The sequence below is a fragment of the Bradysia coprophila genome, unplaced genomic scaffold (assembly GCF_014529535.1).
Source record: "Bradysia coprophila strain Holo2 unplaced genomic scaffold, BU_Bcop_v1 contig_250, whole genome shotgun sequence".
Lineage (NCBI taxonomy): Eukaryota > Metazoa > Arthropoda > Insecta > Diptera > Sciaridae > Bradysia > Bradysia coprophila.
Genome location: NW_023503512.1, coordinates 522,207 through 525,779, shown reverse-complemented (window position 1 = coordinate 525,779; position 3,573 = coordinate 522,207).

Genomic DNA, 3,573 nt, shown 5'->3' with positions numbered 1-3,573 from the left:
CTGCCATATTTTCTGAGTTATAGGTCCCATAGCTTAATTGCTTAACACGCTTATAGCTCCGAAAAATACGACTTTTAAGAAAATTTCTTCAAATTAATTTCTTACAATTACGTCCTTGACATACCCTGAAAATTTCAGCCAAATCCACCGGTAAATTTAAAAGTTTCGTTGTAACAGAAGGACAAAGTGACAAAGTAACAAAGGTTGGTAAAATTCATCAATTTCAAAATGTATGAAAATCAATTTCTTCATACATATTTCTACAAATTTCCAAGTTTTGAAATTTAATATCTTGACACCAAATTTTAACCTTATGTGAAGTGTGATAGCTCGTATCGACGCCCAGATTACGAATAAAATTCTTTGGGGGTAGTAGGAGCAAAGGGGGGCAACTCAAAAAGTTCGTGTATATAAGTTCATCAGTCCATTGTCAAATTTTTCAGTGTGAACTGACTTGCGTCACGGCCCTTCACTAACGTGAGCCATGATATCGGCGCGACGCCGAAAAAAGCTTCACGCCGATGCCTCGCCGCCGCCGACAAAAATGAGTCTCGCCGCTGCCGCCGATTAAAAAAAAAGGTCACGCCGCCGCCGCCGACTCTCATCTGTCGGCGTATCGAATTAGTGCAAAATAAACAAAAAATTCGGTTGATGCCCGAATGTAAAGATACGAATTAGGAACGAATTGCAAGTATCAACTATAGTGTTAAATAAACTAAATCGAAACTTCATAAAACTGTTCAATTGATTATAAAAATTGAGTGACTTTACCTACTTCTCTTCGTTTTGTAAATAGTTAATGTGTTACCCCTACTGCAATGTATTTCTGAAGCTCACGAGATATGCAACAAGACAAGCCTTAGTGACTTTCAATTGAAAATTGGGAAATTTTCCTGATGAAAGTAGCAAAGCCGGGGGAGGGGAACTAAGGATCAAAGACCTGAGTTCCTTTTTTTATTTTTGAAGCCTCCCAGTCTCCCAACCTAATCTAATCTACCCCTACTGCAGCGGCTTCATAATCATACTTGGATATAACACTCGAAAAATTACATAACTTCAAAAGGCACACAATTCTCTCGGCTAACGAATTGTCCAAGTTCATTTGTATCTTGTACAGTATCGACTTAATCTAACCAACAAATTTCCCGTATATTAGTCTATGATTAAAAGTATCTTGCTGTACGCGAGCCCAGTATGAGGAAATTGTGCAGAAACGCACGTATAAATTAACTTCTATTCTATTAAACGTTGCCTATTCTAGTTAGACTTTGTTAAATTTATTTATTATTCACATTAAAAACGTGAGTAACAAACGACAAAGGAACTTTGCTGACGGAAGTAATTCTCTGGTCTTGACTCGTCATTTTTAAGTGAATGTATGATTTCACAATTAAATTCGATGCCAAAATTAGTGAAGTTGGCTGCAAAATTATTCTGTATTACCGCTACAAGCACTCCGAAAGAGCTTAATTTTTTAATAGCACGAATGATTATTCACTTGAAACGATTGCGTTTGCGGATAACTTAAAACTGTATTCTGTTCATCCATAATAATTATGGTATTGAGGCATTGAGGAAGCAAAATTTTGTAAAGGTGTTAAAGATTGTCGTGTTTCCAATACTACTGAAATTGTGAAGTAAATGGCGAAATAATCAACTTGTAACTTGAAGTGCTCAACGCCACCGGCGCGCCGGCGCCGCCGACAGTTTACTCAGCCGGCGCCGACATCAAAACACTCACGCCGACGCCGCCGATGGAGCGTATATCGACGCACACGTCTACTTAAGGTAGAGAAAAAATGTCATGAAACGAAAGAAAGCCAAATCTTTCTAAAAAATGTTGGGTCAATTTTTAGTTGATGAAACTTTTGGATACAGGCGCAGAATGCATCACCCTCAATGACATTAGTTATTTTACACAACGACTTGCGTCACTTTCACCATTTATAGTTTTTTGACTGATTCAGTTTACCTCAGTTATAAGATTATTGGTCAGAAAATGAAAACCGAAATCTACAATTTATGAGGATTTATATTCGTAAAACTTTAAATAGCAAATTACACACAAATTACTAGGTAAACTGCGTAGAGTAACCCTGCGGCAGTACTGAAAAAATGCACGCTGCTGCCGCTGCTGCCAATTATTTGCTTAACTATTTCATACGATTCTAAGCTTAGATCTTCAACAATCTCAAAATGATCATAATCTTGAAACACCCGAATGTCCACACTGGATTTTATGTCAGAAAATTTCAAATATAATTCCACACTCTGCCGTATAAACGTTGGACTTTCATACTGTCCAACGTATATGCGAATATTAATGGGCTGACCATGCCATTCAGCAAAATCAAATTTTAGTGGCGATAATTGGTCCACATTATCATTGTCTATAGACAAAATGTTATTTTCGTTGTTGTTGGTGAATTGCAGCTCGTTGAGGTCGTATACACCAGATATTAAATGAATCGTATCGATTCTCAGATGTTCCGACGTTTTAGCTAGGAGTTTGTCAATCATGCAAAGTACCAGATGAGCTCCAGCTGAATGACCAGCAAGGCTAATTCGTCTGTATAATTTATAAGAAAATAAGTCAGATTCTCGTATTTCCGTAACCTTAAGAATTCGTACCTTGACAGTTCTTATGGGATTTTATAAACGCAACTGTCAAGTTACGAATATTTAGGGTTACGATCGCATGGGAATCGATGCACAGTTTGATTGAGAAAATCAGTCAGTCAAGGGACCTAACCCACCCATTCGGCGGGGCCTAGTGAATCAATTGTCCACGCCAATAGTGTAAAAAGAGTTTACGTAAATCGTTTCACTGCATCATGAGCTATATCCCATCACATAGAATGGGCGTAGATCGTGCTCCTCGGCCGTGGAATGAATGATGATGGTTTTTGCATGTAACTGAAGAGAAAATCGATTTTCATAATTTGTTTCAGCTTTTGTAATTATTGAGGTGGAATGTTGCGTTCTAAAGTTGCACCACTCCTCATGGTCCGCAATCTTCCCAGTACTAAAGTAAAGCTCTAGGATTTTGAAGGATTTCTGAGGTTTTTCGGGCTCTTTTCCAGAATTTCGAAGTTATTGAGGTGGCAATGTGTTGTATTCCACCAGCCCACATGATCCACCACCTTCCGACTCATAGAATTCGAAGAGGTTTTTCTAGGTTCCCTTCTGGACTTTTAGGATTATTGAGAGGACAATGTGTTAGTTCCTTAAATTCAGCCCACGTGATCCACCACCTTCACAGAATACAAGGAATTTGAAGGATTTGTGAGGTATTTGTAGGTTCCTTCTGGACTTTCAACATTGATGAGGTGGTAGTATGCTGGTTCTCAAAATTCCAACAGGTTGGTTCCTAAGATTCCATCATAAATTTATGACTGTAAGTAGTTTTTTCTAAACTTTGGCTCATATGAAAGGTACTTGATATGAGCATTCAGACGCACTGGCAGCTACGCAATAGGGATCAAGCTTCTGCTTTTTAACCTTTTGTCGGATTAGCTTTGCGTGTGATCTATCCCGTAGACAATGAAGACTTAAGAGTGAATGAGTAAATCG